The sequence below is a fragment of the Filicampus tigris genome, chromosome 9, assembly GCF_054856515.1.
Source record: "Filicampus tigris isolate MCC_2025a chromosome 9, RoL_Ftig_1.0, whole genome shotgun sequence".
Lineage (NCBI taxonomy): Eukaryota > Metazoa > Chordata > Actinopteri > Syngnathiformes > Syngnathidae > Filicampus > Filicampus tigris.
In genome coordinates, this window is record NC_141225.1 from 20137602 (window position 1) to 20156262 (window position 18661).

Genomic DNA, 18661 nt, shown 5'->3' on the forward strand with positions numbered 1-18661 from the left:
GGGTTTCAAACTAGGGTTAGGGTTTCAAATTAGGGTTTCAAACTAGGGTTAGGGTTTCAAACTAGGGTTAGGGTTTCAAACTAGGGTTTCAAACTAGGGTTAGGGTTTCAAACTAGGGTTTCAAACTAGGGTTAGGGTTTCAAACTAGGGTTAGGGTTTCCAACTAGGGTTTCAAACTAGGGTTAGGGTTTCAAATTAGGGTTTCAAACTAGGGTTAGGGTTTCAAACTAGGGTTAGGGTTTCAAACTAGGGTTTCAAACTAGGGTTAGGGTTTCAAACTAGGGTTTCAAACTAGGGTTAGGGTTTCAAACTAGGGTTAGGGTTTCCAACTAGGGTTTCAAACTAGGGTTAGGGTTTCAAATTAGGGTTTCAAACTAGGGTTAGGGTTTCCAACTAGGGTTTCAAACTAGGGTTAGGGTTTCAAACTAGGGTTAGGGTTTCAAACTAGGGTTTCAAACTAGGGTTAGGGTTTCAAACTAGGGTTTCAAACTAGGGTTAGGGTTTCAAACTAGGGTTAGGGTTTCCAACTAGGGTTTCAAACTAGGGTTAGGGTTTCAAATTAGGGTTTCAAACTAGGGTTAGGGTTTCAAACTAGGGTTAGGGTTTCAGACTAGGGTTAGGGTTTCCAACTAGGGTTTCAAACTAGGGTTAGGGTTTCAAATTAGGGTTTCAAACTAGGGTTAGGGTTTCAAACTAGGGTTAGGGTTTCAGACTAGGGTTAGGGTTTCCAACTAGGGTTTCAAACTAGGGTTAGGGTTTCACACTAGGGTTTCAAACAAGGGTTAGGGTTTCAAATTAGGGTTTCAAACTAGGGTTAGGGTTTCAAACTAGGGTTAGGGTTTCAAACTAGGGTTTCAAACTAGGGTTAGGGTTTCCAACTAGGGTTTCAAACTAGGGTTAGGGTTTCGTAATAGGGTTTCAAACTAGGGTTATGGTTTCAAACTAGGGTTAGGGTTTCAAACTAGGGTTAGGGTTTCAAATAAGGGTTTCAAACTATGGTTAGGGTTTCAAACTAGGGTTAGGGTTTCAAACTAGGGTTTAAAACTAGGGTTAGGGTTTCAAACTAGGGTTAGGGTTTCAAACTAGGGTTTCAAGATAGGGTTAGGGTTTCAAACTAGGGTTTCTAACTAGGGTTAGGGTTTCAAACTAGGATTAGGGTTTCAAACTAGGGTTAGGGTATCCAACTAGGGTTTCAAACTAGGGTTAGGGTTTCACACTAGGGTTTCAAACAAGGGTTAGGGTTTCATACTAGAAATAGGGTTTCAAACCAGGGTTTCCAACTAGGGTTAAGGTTTCCAACTAGGGTTTTGAATTACGGTTAGGGTTTCAAACTAGGTTTTCAAACAAGCTTTAGGGTTTCAAACTAGAAATAGGGTTTCAGACCAGGGTTTCCAACTAGGGTTAAGGTTTCCAACTAGGGTTTTGAATTACGATTAGGGTTTCAAACTAGGTTTTCAAAGAAGCTTTAGGGTTTCAAACTAGAAATAGGGTTTCAAACCAGGGTTTCCAACTAGGGTTAAGGTTTCCAACTAGGGTTTTAAACTAGGGTTAGGGTTTCAAACTAGTGTTTCGACCTAGGGCTAGCATTTCAAACTAGGGTTTCAAACTAGGGTTAGGGTTTCAAAAGAGGGTTCGGCTTTCAAACTAGGATTTCAAACTAGGGTTAGGGTTTTAAACTATGGTTTTAAACTAGGGTTAGGGTTTCAAACTAGGGTTTTTAAACTAGGGTTAGAGTTTCAAACTAGGGTTAGGGTTTCCAACTAGGGTTTTAAACTAGGGTTAGGGTTTCAAACTACAGTTTCAAACTAAGGTTAGGGTTACAAACTGGGGTTAGGGTTTTAAACTGGTGTTTCAAACTAGGGTTAGGGTTTCAAATTAGGGTTATGATTTCAAATTAGGGTTTCAAACTAGGGTTAGAGTTTCACATTAGGGTTAGGGATCCAAACTAGGGTTAGGGTTTTAAATTAGGGTTTCAAACTAGGGTTAGGGTTTTAAACTAAGGTTTCAAACTAGTGCAATTTTCTTCATGATTACATAATAAGTACTTTGGAAGTCTATGATGTGGACGATTGGATTTAACCCTAACCCTAGTTTGAAACCCTAGTTTGAAACCCTGATCCTAGTTTGAAACCCTAGTTGGAAACCCCAACCCTGGTTTGAAACCCTAGTTTGAAACCCTAACCCGAGTTTAAAACCTTAGTTTAAAACCCTAACCCTAGTTTGAATCCCTAACCCTATATTTAAAACCCTAGTTGGAAACCCTAAACCTAGCTTGAAACCCTAACCCGAGTTTGAAACCCTAGTTTGAAACCCTAACCCTAGTTTGAAACCCTAACCCTAGTTTGAAACCCTAGTTTGTAACCCTGACCCTAGTTTGAAACCCTAACCCTAGTTTGAAACCCTAGTTTGAAACCCTAGTTGGAAACCCTAACCCCAGTTTGTATCCCTAACCCTAGTTTGAAACCCTAGTTCTAAACCCTAACCCTAGTTTGAAACCGTCACATTCTTGCTTTTATGACTTCAACTCCTCAATAACACCAACACGGGTTATCTTTGTCAAAACAGCAGTCTTAATGTCTTAATGAGGCTTGTGAGCACTTCATGTGAAATAAGACGAATGTCGTCGTCATTAAAGTTGGGACTGGGTGTTTTATTGTTCTTACTTTTTACTCAGAGCAATGGTTGACTTATTTTGTCGTAAGTATATTACGACTTAAAATATTGCCTGAACAGTTAACAAAGCTGAGCCCTTCCACGAATAGTGATAACTGCATGTAATTGGCGTCCCCTTCATAAAAATGTTATAATTGGCCCAAAGTATGATCCCAAAACACACTTACAACAGTATAATTTCAAATTCATCTTTCATAACCCTTAAAAATAAATGGCTTATAGATGATGATTTTTTTTTTTAAATGCACAGGAAATGTGCCTGAATATGCACATGCAACCAAGACTCTCTCTTTACTTCTTCTGCTATCAACACAGGCTAAACAGGCTCCTACCTGACTGTTAAATTTATTTACATTCGGCGTAATTGTCACTACTGTTCTTTTTTTTTTTTTTTTACCATTACAGTACTATGTGATTCTCTGAAAAACTCAGATATTTACAGTTTTTGTGCCCTTTAAAATACAACTCATTGTTTGTCTGGCAAGTGTTTTTCATTTTATTATTTGATTGTTTTTTCATAATCTCATTGTTCATCCAACAAGAGCTTCATGAACTTTCATGCAGCTCTCCTTGTTTTAAAAAAAAAAACAAAAAAACAGCCATATTCCTCCAATGTAACCATGGTTACGGTAAGCATTTGGTTTTTAAGGCGACGGAACAAACCTTAATCTGTGTTTTGGACAAAAGTCTCCCCGCAATTGCTCTCGCAGCAAACAGCAATCAGCCGCTGTGAAGGTCTGTCGGAAAACACAAAAACAATTTGGACTCGCGGCTGGAAACGAGGGCACAGCAGCACGCATCCCCCGCCTCCTACACCCACCTCCCCCTCCACGCAACCCTCCCATTCATCCCTCTTGTTGGTCTCAGCTACTCATTCACCTGCTGACTTTTTTCCCCGCAAACACATTCTTGAAGTATTTTGATGTGTCACCTTTTTGCAAAATGCTGAATTTCAAGTTAACTGGTTGGCGAATGCTGTGAATGGGGCACCTTCGCTCCCGCTGCATGATAGGCCTTGCCAGGAAAAGTGACAGCAAAGTGTCAAGTGATGTCATGTGAATTAAATGTTTTCCGTGTTGGCTAACGAGCGAGTACTCTACCCCTGTGGCATAGCGCCGTAGTCACGCCATGACAGGTTTAGAGGAAGTGAGACAGTACAGTTGTCCACTAACACTATGATTGCACGGATGATGCACCCATTATGCGGTCGCTCACACTGTGACACTTTCTGCACTGTGTCCGTGTGTTGCCATACGACAGTGTCACTCAATGGCTGAGTCACAGTGACACAGAAGTTTTTGAACGGTCATTTATCATCACTAATTTTATATAGCTACAATGCAACCTTTGGAAACCATGACGCAGAACGGTTTTCCATCCTTAGCAACCGAGGTTATATGGTTACAATATGTTTGTAGCTTTGTTACACAACTTGTATAGTAATACTTAATACGGAAAGAGCATTTTTCACATTTTTAGATTAGACATTTACCAGGGGTTGTAAACATTGAGAACTGATTTATAGCGCATTTCATACACATCGTACCTCAATGTACTTCACATACTGTAATTAAAAGTACATTTAAATGCAGATGCAAACAGAGTTAAAGAGCTTTAAAACCAAAGCAAAGAATTTAAATATAGCTTACTAAAATGACTAAAAGTGCATACGGCGCAAGAGCAAGAATTTTGAAAAATGATTTTAAAAATAATTTATATGGGGAAAGAGCACTATTTTTAACCTGGATTTAAAAGCATTTACACTTTATTGGTATGTTTTGAATCTTTATTCATTCATATCACTCACTCTGATAAAGGATACCAGCAAATAGGGGGATCGTATTGTACAAGTACTACTTTTTTAAGGGTAGTTTTGTGTGTGTGTTTGGTATTATGCACGGGTGCGTATTAGTCACAGTACTTTTTGTACTAATTCTATAGCACTTTTGTTAAAGCGGAAGTCAATCCAAATATTTTTTTTCAAGAATATGTTCTATGCAGGCCCACTAGTTAAAACAAGGCATTCTGATAAATATTGCGTTTGTGGAATAAAAGTTAATCCACCTGTTTTTAGCCATCTCCGGGGGCGGCCATTTTGTCACTTGCGTCAACTGAAAATGACATCACCATTGCTCAGGGCTGAGGTAACAACCAATCACAGCTCACCTGTTTTCTGTTTCAACTAGTGGGCCTACATAGAACATATTTTCGAAAAAAATGTTTGGGTTGACTTCCGCTTTAAGTAATACTATAGCACCTTCTCAAATGAACCCTAATGCAGTCATAATACTGCAATACAAATGCGTCCGAGCTGCAGATCTGTCCATTAATGTGTCAACAGGGGTAAATTGCTAAGACAGTTTCTACTTTCTACTCTCTCTGCGATCATTATCGAGAGAACTGGCCCGGTCAAGGTCAGAAAGAAGTCACTTGTGTACCATTGAGGACATTCCTTTATGCCACGGTGTATGTAATTTCATCAGACGCCTACAAAATTGCGTCCAGCTTCTGAAGACCGCCGTATTTGAAGGCTGCGTTCTCACGAGGAATGTAAAGAGGTTGTTGCAGAAAGCGGCCCCGTCGTCTCTGGGGTGGCCTCGACTCAGCATAACCGCTGATAAATTATAAATCAGTGGCTCATATTCGGCTGCCAAACTTTCTTTCAATCTCGGCCTTTTATTTGACTAAATAGTGTTGACTTCTCGTTTTACCTCCAGTTGCAGTGGAACGCCGGCTGACACTCACCTGGGGAATACTTCTATCTAATCGAAGCTCAGCCAATCAGCACGACTCGCGCTCAGACGGAATATTTCAGCGCCGGCGGCTTCTGCGTCCTGACATATTCTGTTTGAGGATTTTCAATGCTTCCAGACTGCAGTCGGAATAAGCGAGCGTGCACGTCAAGATAAAGCTGATCGCTTTAGAGAACCTTTTAAGCCACAATTAATCAAAATGCTCTTCAACTTTATGCGCGGAACAAGAGCGATAACACTAAAGGATTTGGGTCCCTTTCATATTGAATACTTCTCAATTTTGTTCCCAGTGGTGAATGAGGTCCTTTCTGCAAAGTGAAATGTAAGGGCATTCAAACTTCACTTGACGCTTGCCTTTTGAACACATTGAGATTCATATTTTACAAAATAAACTGTCTGTGCATTTTTAAATCTCTGCAGCATTAGAGAAAAAATACATAATAATCAGAGTTATTATTATTATAGTAATTAAAGCTGCAACCTGATATGTGCAGGCCCCTGCAGCCTCTTTTATTGGTAATCCCTCGAACTGATTCAAGATGGAGCTCATTCAAGTGAGGTGAATGAGCTCCAGTGTTTCTGAAATCCAAAATTGCATTATTCTACACACAGTGTTGTACAGGCCATGCTGGTGATTATTTGTGTGTTGTCGCATTTGTCTACGCTACGTTATTAACGGTGCCTGGGCGCACGGAAAAATACACACTATACACCATAGAAACTCATAGCGAGTGCCCATCACTGTCACAGATGTTTTCGTAAGTCCTCCTCATTAGTATAATAACTAATAACTAACGAGTGAAAGACTTTAAGACGCAAGAATATGTATGTGATAATGAATGAGTATAAATATTTCCTGGCATTTAAGCAGAACATGTCTAACAATGTGTTCTAGGTATATTTGAATGATGGATTAAAAAAAAAAAAAAAAAAAAAAAAAATGAAGTACTTGGGCCTGAATAATTCCTCTCATTTATGCAGTTTGTCAAGGTTGAACCGTTGAATGGGTTTGTGTAATTATTTGACAAAGGCGTACGTCTCAAGTTTTGTGGACTCGCTTCCACCACACGGCACAAACAGATTGCAGTCATTAGTCACTTTGTAGGCGTTGTGCTCTCCAAATGCCGCATTCGTCGTTTTTCCCTCCTGACTTATTCGCTGTGATCCTGTCAGCCCACAAACGTTACCCACACGCAGTTATAGCATCGCCGGCCAGCTGTGTTTGGACGCGGGCCACCTGCCTTAATTGCTTGGAGAACAACACAAGGATTATATTTGGAAACATTTGGACACGCTGACCTGACCGCAAGCAAAGACAACGTCAAGGAAAAAAGAACGTTCAGTGGGATGAGACACTTGATGCCCACACACAGCCTCAGCTCATCTTCGTCTTATGTCCTGCAGCTTTCTCTGGAGTGGTTGGTCCTCAAATTTCCTTTTGGCCCACATTTTGACAAATCCCATTAAGGATGTTTACAGGGTCCAAGCTCAATCTAGCAGCCATGCAAATGACTTATCTGTTGTCTGCCAAGAAGCAAAGGAGTGTGTTACCTGAGGCCAGTGTCACACTGGCTTGCTGTCCCTTGATTTACTTTGAAAGCTGTTGCAGAAGGCAATGTTGTTTTTGGTGGGGTTTTTTTTGTTTTTTTGTGTGTGTGATGCCACCACACAGTCCAGCAAAGAGAAAAAGTGACGAAAACAAAGTACCGGAAATGGAAATTACAGGAAAGGAGAAATGAAACATACAATTCACAAATCCATGTTTGACGATAAATACGCTTGACTTGAGATACAAGTGATCCAATTTATAAGATTTTTTTAAAAATATGAGCCGGTTTATTACTTTTTTCTTTTTTTGTAACTTGCAATTTTTAAAAAATGACATAAGTACTTTGTGGTGCCAGGGAACTCAATTCACTTAACGACAAGAGCAAATTTGGCAAAATGTGAACAATTCATCAAAAAAGTGGCTTCAAGCTGTTTATTGCCTCTCCCACTTGAAGTTAGTTGACTCTTCAACTAAACATCAAAGAATTACTTGTGCATTTAAAAGAGCCATACAACTTTGCCTTTGAATCCACCAGTTTAATGCTAACACCTAATGGGAAATGCCACAGATAGACTAGCGAATAGCATCGTCTGGTGCACTGTCACGTTTGCTCTATTAGTTGTATTTCTTGTGTGGGACTGGCAAACAAGATGTTGCATCTCGAGGGGTTCAAAGAATTTATAAAGAATTTTCATCATCGTCATCAACATTGTTGCGATCTTCTAACCGTTGAAGGGACATAATTGAAGACGCATGGTGGAGAAACACATGTACAACAGACACAAAATATTAGCACTCAAATAATCACTGTTTTACACTTTTTCCGAAAGTCTGTATTATACTGCCCCCAGGTGGCAAAGGTACGCACACCAGAAGGAGCATCGCAATGTTCATTGTTGAAGCAAAAATGTGGCAAGAAAAACACTGTAGAACTGCTTAGTAACAATTTGAAAATAGTAAAACACAAAGCAAACACTGTTTGGTTTAAGTAAAAATTCGGATTATTTGCTCGTACGCGGCACGATCGGGATCTGCATCATCAATAGAAAATAACAGTCAAAGTCAGACATCTTCAATTCAGAAGCATGACTCATCCAAATGCAACCTAACTATGCAGATCACTTATCATGTATACAAATCCAGCTCATTAAATTGGAATTAGGGAGTTAGAGATGTAGTATAAATCCCGCCTCAGTTCTCTAGTCCAGATTTTACTCGAAATTTTAGGTCATTGCCGTTGTCCTATTTCCAAGGGCTTCGCTGTACTTTCAGATACAGGAGTGTTTGTTTTTCCTTGCCCTTAATCCTGTTTCTCACATTGTGGAGAGACGCAGGCGTATGCCTACTGCGGAGCCAAGTTTAAAATCTGCAAGAAAGGGTTGCCCGGGCAACAGTCAGCTCGCTCCACGTGGAAGGCACAGCACACTCCTGTGGCGCTGGTTTGGGTGTCCAACTTGGCGCCGGTGCCTCGTCCCCGGGTAGAATTGAGTAGGCAGCAGCTCCTGCACACTAAGTGAGTCATTTGACACAACTCTTCAAGACATATTTTCACATCTGTTTTGCATCTCTGCAGTCAAAGGAGGCAGTCATATATATATATATATATATATATATATATATATATATATATATATATATATATATATATATATATATATATATATATATATATATATATATATTAGATATTACATAAGATCACCAGGGGGCCACTGCTCGATGCTGCATATGGCGCCCCAGAGGGGAGCGACACTGATGCGGATCATTGCGTCGCCACCTTCCCCCTGCAAGGATTTCGCAGAAGAAGATAAGAAGCCTGTTTTACATAGATGATAATTACGCACTTCATGTCAGCAAAACAGGAGACGAGGCCTCCTTTTCACATGTAAATGCTAATAGTAACAAGGAGAGCAGTCGCAAGCCACTAATGGATGCCACCGACTTGAAAATGGGATGCTTTCTTGCCAGTGCCGCCCGGCATAAATAATGTCTTCTTTGTTATTGCCATCTCCAAGTACAAAGCACGTCCCCTCTGACTAATTAATGAGCACCATGAGATCATTTGACTTTCCCTAATGCCGTTTTTGCTCTTCAGTACAGAAGGGCCAAACATATTTTCATCAGTTTACTGAGGATTATAATATTAAATAATATAAATGGTACTCATCATTGCATTGCGTGAATTCTTTATTAGGTACCTGGTGCAATAGTCAAATATTCAAAATGTGAAACATGATGTCCCGGAAGGACGCCCATTTTGTGGATGGACAGACGGAGGACGAGAAGTCTTTTAAAAAGGACGGACTAAGCAAGGACGGAAGTGGGTTTTCGTCCGTCCCTCTAATCGTCCCTAACCGAGTCAAGTACCGACTGACGTGCTGTGTTGGGCACTGTAAAAGGACGAGGACGAACAGTGGTGGAGGATATTTATTTTTATGAACAAGGATGGAGGGACAAGGACAGAAAGGTGGCCAGGTCACAGACGGAGGACGGACTGGAAAAATAGGATGCCCATCTCTGATTTTTAATATTACTATTAATATGAGTAGATTTTATTACAATTGTGTATAATGAATAATGTGTTTCAGGCAGTATTTCATTATATTTATTCATCCACAGTACTTCAAAAAAGAATTTTGGCACCATTCAATTAAATGGTGAGTACTCTAAATGAAATCAAAATTTGACATCATGCTCTGCTCACATTAGATTTAATAGGCAAAATAAACGTTATAATTTAAGCTTTGCCCATCTGTTTAGGATATCCGGTTCTCATTGGAGCTCATTTGGGCCAAATAGCTTGTGGGAGTTGATCAAAGTACACTAGTGGCTCAAAATGGCTCCTTGAAACTCAAATGGTTGATTCAATTTTAGGCATGTTGTCCGCCGATATCCTTGTTGATTTGTGTATCTGGCAATTTTTTTTTTCTTTCCCAGAATTCCAGTTGGCACTACTGAGTTTGGGGGAGCGGTTGTGTTAAGGAATACATTAATTTGCTCCAAGATACACATGCTTGAAAAATTGTTACATTTCTAGAATCTCATGAAGAAAATCAGTCAGAAAACAACTAATAAAGACAATGATTCAAACTGGAATGTTACTCAGTTGAGGCCCATGAATAGACATATAGTACTTTATGTAAGTAAAGAATACAGATGACCGTCCAGAGGATTTGCATGAATTAATCACTTCTGCAGCACTGTTGTTGTTTTTCCCTCCTTTCTTTTTTTATGCACTGCGCCTTCTTCCAAATTTATAATCCTCAGACCAGAATCATCCGAGCTTTTAAAAATCCATTCTTATTATCGCAGAAGGATCAAACAGAAAAGTGATTACTTGGTGATTAGGAGTGGATCAGAGCCCTCTTTGTGGCATTTGCAGTGGATGTGGACGTCATCTCCATGCCAGATGAGCTTTGGAACGCCGTTCTCATGGTTATTTTTTTTTTTTTGTCTTAGGATCCTGGCACCAGGCTGTATCAAGATCTCTTGCTCTGTTCATGATTATTCTTCAGATGAATGAATCACCTTTTGTTAGGATCAAAAACTCACCAATTTTAAACTCAGTAGCACCCTTGCAACGTAAGAAGAAGAAAAAAATAGCCCCCAAACACCTCTTTCATCAATTGACACAAAATTGGCAGAATATGTCTATCCTGTCAGTAGGCACGACACAGTCTCAAGGGCTTATGCCTAAAATTGAGCAGGAAGTCAGTCATTTTTGTTTCACGCAGCCATTTTGGGTGAATTCCAGGGCTTGCACTTTGACGAACTCCTACCAGGGAAATCGCCTGAACCAGCAGGTAAACTCGACAGATGGACATCGCTAAATTGCAAATATCTTTTGGGGTCTATGCTATGGCGTCCAAATTTGATAATGGCTGCGATACTTGGAAGGTATGTCAACTCTCTTAAGATGGGGGCTCTTAAAATGGGGCTTTTATTTTGAATTTGGGGAATGGTAAGAATGCTATCTTACCTGGGTATGGATTTGTCTGGTTAGGCGTGATGACTCCTCAGACCTCTATCGTGGGATCCTATGATGCAATAGATGGCCAATGATCCACCCGTGTTTATTAATATATGCAGTTCAAAAATGTGCGACTTCTCGAAATGTCTGATATCATATCAGAAATGTTAGGTAATTAGTGACTTTTAAGTGCATGTCTCCAAAGTCCGGGATTATCTTGGAAGGAACAGTCGTCTGTCTGATAAATCATTGATTAATTTCAAGCAAATAAAACAATTTAAACAATAGTTAAGTGACTTCAGAACAAATTCAAAAATAGCCCCCCGTTGGTTTCAATTCGGCTTTCTGAAGTCATGATGCCGATACGAATCAAAAGGCGCTTTTTATTTGAAAAAAAAGCAATCGCCCATAGCGAGAGTTCAATCATGAGAAGTGAATTAGGACGCTGCGCTACGCATGATGGAGGCGTAACGCTTTCCCCTTTGAAAATGATGTAATTGCACATTTATGTGCCGGCCTAATCCAGTGACGGAATTGCATCTGAGGGAAATATTAACAGCCCGTGATGCAACATTTGTGCGGCAGCAGAAAGCGACGTGGCTTTTCCCTGGAAATGATGGAATATGCATGTTTTACAGCCCAAATACAAAACACAAAAAGATCAACGTTATCAAGGATCATCGTCATGTTTGCGTATTCAAGGACATCAGCTGGGGGCCCTCAATACACACGCTGGGAGGGCCAACCTCGCTATCAGGGGTCTGATCACTTATCAGCACCTGGTAAAGACCGGGGGTTAATAAGCATCGATTACGGAACGTACGCGACATCTTTAGTCAGACACGGAGACAGTAAATATTCGAATCAAGTTGATGCTGTTTGACTTTCTGGTCGTCTTTGAAAATCCTGATTTGTGAATACTTGTGTTTACTTGTGAATCACGTTTCCTTCGATCTTCCCAAATGTCTCAGGGATAAGTGTTTTTTTTTTCCCCCTCATCTTTGTTTTCATCTTTGTTGTTTTTGCAGCTTCAGATGCCATTGAGAAATAGCTCCGGGCTAAGATGCCCTTCTCCAAAAGGGCCTGCTTGATTCTCTTCACGCATCAAAACACACTCGTCACTCTTTGTACCGGCACTCTGCTTTCTGGCGCCCATAGGAGTCGATTAATACAATACAATACAATACGTATCTTTCTCGCAAAACCCCAGAGCATACTTCTGCTGTAGAAAGTAATGGCCATAGCAACCAATACTCTTTTTAAGTGGAAAGGGCTGTTTGATGTCATGACAACAGTGTTTTTCAGGTACACAAAAGGCAAACATTTAAAACCAAATCTCTTTTGGATTTTTTTTCCTGTACATCTAACATTGCATATTGAAAATGAGTATGAACTGTAACTTTTCAGGGTTCAGTTGACGTTGGAAATGGTAGGGGTTGAACGACTTCCTATTTTTTGTAGGCTACTTGATGCTAAAGTTATGATAATCAAGTTGACTCGACTAACTGATTACATCACTGATATACAGTATATATTTTTTTCAGTTGTAAACCCACCGTCCTCGCTCGCAAAGGCCCCATCCCCGATTCGTACATCCAATTACGTTCAGACATTTGGTCACACCAATTCCATTCAGATAGCATCTTGGACTTGCAGAAAACTTTGAACACAAATTCGCATAACACAACTGCAGGGTCGCTATTCACCGCAGTATATAAGAATAGTATATCAATTACAGAAGGATCGAATGCTTTGCAATAATGCAGTGCAGCAAACCTGCAGTTGTGTTACATAAATTGTTGCAAGAGTTTTAGAAAATCTGACTGTCCTCTGATTGGATGAATGAGAATCAACCACTCATTTTTACATCGATCGAGGCGATATTGATCGACCGCCGTTTGTTTTTGTTTCATTGTCTAAGCGAGTACGTTGCTGTCTTTTCACTGTTACAGGGGGGTGTTGGTGAACAAAGAGCGAACGAGAGAGCTGAGGAACTTTCTTGAAATTGATGTTTTCTACTCTTCACAAATGACTGCTTGTCAGGCAAAGCACTTTACCCTACAACTGTGTTGGTCCGTGACACACACGCACAGCCCAATGCTTTTAAAATGTGGCAGTGTTTTGGAGAAGGCTTTTTACCAATCAAACCTCGCAATCTCCCATCAAAGACAGAATGGACATGACAGCCACTTGAGTGTTTTGCGGCCATTTTAAAGCAACGTTTTTGACGTTTTTGTGAGTTGATTTGTTGTTAACGTGCTTCACCTAATTGAAGGATCAAGTACAGCAGGGGTGCCCATGTCTGGTCTATATAGTGCCACGAGCTGGCAACGTCACATCCTGTCTCAGTCTCTATGCTTGCAGCACTTCAGTGTTGCCGTGTTCTGTGTTCAGTGGCATGTCAAAAACTGAAGGTACAATAGCAGCCAGTTAATGAGCAATAATGGTGCAGACATGTTTGAGGATGTATGTGTAATGTGTTTTTGCAGTGTCATCACTTTAGATTTCATTCAAATTACTCAAAAGTCAAACATAATTGGAGTTTAAACAGTCTCGTGAGATCTCAATAAATCTCTCGCAGCTATTTTAAAGGATCCAATAACAACCCTCTTGATAGCTTCAAAAACTTCTGGGCCTTGCTTTCATGTTAAATCACGCAAAGAGAATAAATTCCAGATTAAAAGCGCAACACTACCAAAACTGCCACACTATCCCGAGTAATGCACGACCCCCTCTCTAATTACACTAATAATGGCGAGAAGGTCCACTGGCACTGTGAGAACCGGCGCAGTTGTGCAGCCAAGAAAAAAACAATTAGCGAGAAGCCTCTCCTCCCCAGTGAATTTAATGCGAGTGCAGAGAGATAGCTTTTCTAATAGATTTTTGTCCATGTAAAATGAGACGCTGACCTCGAGGTTCGAGACTCTTAACTGCATCAGAGGGACGGTCCCCAGCGGAGGGGCGAAGGATATTCATCCAGGACATCATTCTCACGACTGCTTTGAGTCACATCACAAAATTGCTCCTTGTGGTCATTAAGGCCAAGCGCCTCAGAGGGATCCAGATTGCATCGCTGTAGTCAAGTTCTTTTCTTTTTTTTTTTTTACAGAAGCATTGCAAGTGCCCGCAGACACTGGCGTGAGGCTCTGTTCTGTTAATCACCTCAGCTTGTCACATAGTCACTTATGGTTATGCTGCAGTCAGGACTGAACGAATGGCGCGAGTTAACCGCCCTTCTCATCAACTCGAGACTGCACTCGTGCACTTGTTATGAAGGCAGACGAGCGATGTGAACACCTGGCTTCAAGCAAACAAGAAACGTTGAGACCACTCAGCAGCAGTCCACACTTCATTTTCTCCCCTGATGACTTTTCCACCGATACATAGCGCATACTATATTTTAGGGATGTAACGAAAGCCGATTTGAATCGGATAATCTGTTTTGATTTAAAAGATTTGAGTGCACCAAAGTGAGCCAAATTGAATTGTTCTACTTTAAAAGGTGCCGTCCTTGAATGGTAGCCAGAGACAATGGCATTACTTACAGTAATGACAAGTTCATTTATAGTGCAAAAATGTCAACAAGAAACTCAATGCATCATATCCTCTCGAACTGAGTCTCACCTTGTCGAGTCGAATCTTACTCCCTGTTGAATTGAATCGAATCTTTCCACTTTGAATCGTATTGCACGGCACGGATCGTGATAAGTAACGAATTGTCTTATATATGAGAGACGCCCTTGTATATGTTTAGTCACTGCTGGATGTAAAAAATATGTACACTTAAATACAAGGTATTTCAGGAGTCTGTGTCACTTGATGTTACCTTATATTTCAATGACTCCTGAAGATATGAAAAAACAACTTATATTTCCGGAAAAGCTATTGATCTTATGTTATTGGAGCAAAAATTGGAACACAAAAATCCCAGAAATTAACGCTTGATTAAATTTTCAAATTGTGTTCAATATGCAAGCCATTGGTTACACGGCACACATTTAAACGGTGTAAATCGGTATCGAAACGGGTTGTCAAGGCCTCAATTAACCAAGTCTTCAGATCATTCATTCTTATCAAACTATGTAAGACACAAAACGCCGTCTCCATTCCAGTGAACGGAATAATTAGTAAATAACAATGAAATCCGTGCAAACGACATTTTAAGCAAAATGTAAAAACATAGATTGTGAAATAACAGTGGCCTGACAAGAACACCATAACAGAAAACTTGAAGATTTCGCCATTGAAACGAAACCAGTTTTATCTTGCTACCCTTGCCAGTTCCTAAGATCTGAGTTTTTGCAATGTGACCTAAACCTATGAAACACCCTGTGGACCAGCAAGTGTATATATACACTAAAAAGCTTCCAGTGGCTGAATTAAATCTAGCCAAAACATTGCCTGCAGCATATTTAAAGGCTTTACAGTGGAACACATTATTTTCCTATGATCGGTATTGCTGTGACTTTACAAAGTCTTCAAAGCCAACCAGTGTCATGGAATGGAAAGAGACCGTGACGTCGCAAACAATTCAAAACAAAATAAATTTAAGGTCACATATAAACAATGAATTGTAAATATGGATACAAAACTGTTGTAAATAAAGGAGCATCAATCATACCATGCAGTCGTGCTTGATGTATGATATATGAATGGCGCTTTGAGGCGTCCTAGTTAAGATAAAAGCATTTTGTTTACGTCTTGATTGAGAATGGCGGCAACACAATTGACTCTGGAGTCTCGACGTCGTCGGGGAGAAAATGCTGCTTTGTATGTAAGCGACAAGGGTTGCATTACTCTTATGAAATATAGATATAGTGTCTGGAGCTATTTTTATTTCACACGTTACTGCTCTGACTATTCATTCTGAATCCCAAAGCAGCGCTGTTAGTATTGGAAGGTGTTTGGTCTCCAGACTTTATCACAGAGCCATAAATTGCTGTACTGATGATAAATGTCAAGTGCGTTTGCTTTCAAGGGGTAGAAGAACAAGTGCTGCTGTATTTCAAATTGCTGATGAACTTTTCTGAGTCCTCTGAAATCTGAAAGACAGTGAATCTCGACGGCGCAGTCAGCAACGTCAACCACTATTTGTTCCACGTTGTAAGTCATGTGACACTTGATATGCATTTTCCCATTTTCATAGGCAGACATTTTCAAAGTTTAGGCAGCGATGATGATCAGGGTATCGTTCTAAAAAGATCTGCTTACGGAAAAAACTTCCATAGCCATAGCTTCTTCCAAATATATGAGGGCACATCCTCAAATTTAAGAGAAAAGCTGTAAAAGCAACATCAAGTCGTCCATTTTTTACGAGTGGAAACAGAAGGTGCAATAAAAGCACTCTATGCCAAATAGGTTTCAATGATTTGCACTTTGATTTGTGGCATTAGCGGTAATTTGCGAACAAAATTGCTTACACAGGCTGAGCCATGTTGACAAAGTAACAGCTGAGTGAGCGCCACCCATCCTGCACCGTGTACACAAGTCGAAAGCAGATTTTAAAAAATGTTCCAAGGTCCACAATGTTTGATTTTTTTTTTTTTTTTTTTGCTTTGCTGTGTTGTATTATTTAAATGCTTTTTTGATAAAAGCGTATTGATTGAAAAACTTTATTATCAATCAATCAATCAATCACATTTTATTTATATAGCACTTTTCATACATAAAAATGCAACTCAAAGTGCTTTAAAACATTCAAAGCAAAACATAGAATTATCTTCAATCAAAAGAAAAGATAAATTATTTAAAAGTTGTTGAAAGCCAAACTAAAAAGGTGTGTCTTGAGCTTCCTCTTAAAAATATCAACAGTCTCTGCAGACCTGACATCCTCTGGCAGGCTATTCCAAAGGTGAGGACCAAAATGGCTGAATGCAGCCTCGCCATGCATTTTGGTCCTCACCCTTGGAATAAATAAAAGGCCGGCGCCAGAGGACCTCAGGATCCGCGAGGGCTGGTATGATAAAAGCAAATCAGATAAATAAGATGGCCCAAGACCATTAACACATTTATAAACTAATAAAAGTACTTTAAAATCGATCCTGAAACACACAGGGAGCCAATGCAGCAATTTCAAAACTGGCGTAATGTGCTCCCGCCCTCTGGTTCTCGTCAGCACCCGAGCGGCTGAATTCTGCAGTAGTTGCAGTGGTGAAATGCTCTTTTTCGGGAGGCCAGAGAGCAGGGCATTACAGTAATCTAAACGACAGGAAATAAAGGCATGCATCAGCACTTCCGTGTTAGCCTGAGAGAGAAACGGGCGGACTCTGGCGATATTCTTAAGGTGATAAAAACCAATCTTGGTTACATTTTTAATATGAGGAATAAAACTGAGCTCAGAGTCAAAAATGACGCCAAGGTTCTTCACACAGTGTGAGGGATTAAAAATGTGTAGTTTTGGTAAAAGCTTCTCTCTCTGACCTTCGGGACCGATAACTAAAACCTCAGTCTTGTCCTCATTGAGCTGTAGGAAATTATCTGCCATCCATGACTTGATATCTAAAATGCAATTTAAAAGGGTATCAATTATTATCCTGCTTTATGTCTTACCAAAGCCCCCACTTGACATCTAAAGTCCAGTACATTTGGCTAGTGTGGGTGTTTGGAATTGGATAGATTTTGCTGATGTATGCACTATCCATGTTGGCACGGTGGTCAACTGTTTAGCACGTCGGCCTCACAGTGCAGAGGTTGTGGGTTGGAATCGGGCCCCGGCCTTCCTGTGTGGAGTTTATATACTCTCCCTGTGCCTGTGTGGGTTTTCTCCGGGTACTCCGGTTTCCTCCCACAGTCCAAAAACATGCATGGTGGGTTAATTGGACACTAAATTGTCCCTAGGTGTGATTGTGAGTGTGAATGTTTGTTTGTCTCTGTGTGCCCTGTGACTGGATGGCAACCAATTCAGGGTGTACCCCGCCTACTGCCCGAAGACAGCTGGGAGAGGCGCTTCTTCTACTGGGCAGAAAGCAAGTCGCTGTGTTCACGCCCATAACGGTGCAAACATCATTCCTAACTGCGTGCATCTATGAAAATATGAAAAGAAAGAAATCACCAGAGCTGGGCATCGGCCCTCCGTCCCGGGTTTCTGTCCTGCATATTCAATCGACCCATGTGGTCCCAGTCGGCCGGAGTCAGCCAACCGCCGTCGAGAATGGACTTTACCGATACCGCGTCACATAAAGGTGCCGTACTCCTGACACACGGTCGAGTAAGGAAACAATATAAAAGGGTCTGGTCTACCTTACACCACAGATGCAATGACATGTGTCCCATATTCCATTTATTTCACCGATGACAACGCTGTGCGTGTGTGTCAGTTGTTTTTGTTTGATATTGTTTCTTGGTTTGGTGGCGTTTCTGCATGTGCGGCACCTGCGTGTGTCATAAAGATTACGTTCTCGATGCCGATTGGCTGTCGCCGGCGAGGGATGGGCCGGGGCCACGTGGGTCGATTGAATATGCAGGACGGAAACACGGGGACGGAGGGCCGATGCCCAGCTTTGGAAATCACCATCCATATGCACAGTTAGACTGCGCTTTGTGCTTGACTTGCGGTGGGCACAAAAATAAGGCCCACAGTCTGCATTTTGCTTTACAAGAAGTCCTCAATTTACGAACGAGTTCCGTTCCTGAACTGGCGATGTAATCCAAATTTCCCTGTAAGTCGGATTTCACCGTTAAAGTCTAAATATACTTCTAAATACTTAGTTTAAAAAA

General features: G+C 40.6%; 1 protein-coding gene and 1 long non-coding RNA gene across 4 annotated transcripts in view; one reads left to right on the plus strand and one right to left on the minus strand.

Annotated features, from left to right (window-relative positions):
* The window catches only part of igsf21a (immunoglobin superfamily, member 21a), a 163821-nt gene that overhangs the window by 59382 nt on the left and 85778 nt on the right, over positions 1-18661 (plus strand). The gene's annotated exons all lie outside the window — the stretch shown is intronic.
* Positions 7779-18661, minus strand: part of LOC147142482 (uncharacterized) — a 32921-nt gene continuing 22038 nt past the window's right edge. For both annotated transcript variants that reach the window (XR_015088211.1, XR_015088210.1), the window contains exons 2-3: positions 8678-8759; positions 7779-8484 (exon numbers count right to left, since the gene is read on the minus strand). This is a non-coding gene — a long non-coding RNA (uncharacterized LOC147142482). The remainder of the gene's footprint in view (positions 8485-8677; positions 8760-18661) is intronic.